Source organism: Artemia sp. Qi Xiang Cuo, chromosome 19 (genome assembly GCF_049724085.1).
Source record: "Artemia sp. Qi Xiang Cuo chromosome 19, ASM4972408v1, whole genome shotgun sequence".
Classification (NCBI taxonomy): Eukaryota; Metazoa; Arthropoda; class Branchiopoda; order Anostraca; family Artemiidae; genus Artemia; species Artemia sp. Qi Xiang Cuo.
In genome coordinates, this window is record NC_142812.1 from 42,020,888 (window position 1) to 42,021,351 (window position 464).

A 464-nucleotide genomic window follows, 5' to 3' on the forward strand; every position below is an offset into this window, starting at 1 on the left:
TCCTTAAAAGCCTTATTTGCCCCCGCGGCATACTTTATAAAACTTTCCCCTAGGTTTTGGAGGGTTGTGTTAACCCTGGAGTTTTTGTTATATAATCTTTGGTCTATTTAGAACAAAATGACTATCTCATAAATTCGATCGGACGCATTTGGGAAAAAGAGGGTATGTGTACGGGGGGAGGGTAGAGGTAGATTCCCTCCAATCGCTTTTGACTCTTAAAAGGGAAATAGAACTATCAATTTCCAGTCAAATAAGCCCCTTTCGAAGTTTATACGACCACCCCTTACATAAAAATATTCAAGTCCCTGAGGAATAACTTACGACACTTGGGTGTTGTGTCAACCCCGGAGTTTTCGTTATTTCATTTTTGAACTATTTTGATCAAAATAGCTATCTCAAAATTTTTATCGGATAAATTTGGGGAAGAAAGGGCATGGGGGGCTAGTTGCCCTCTTACCGCTTTT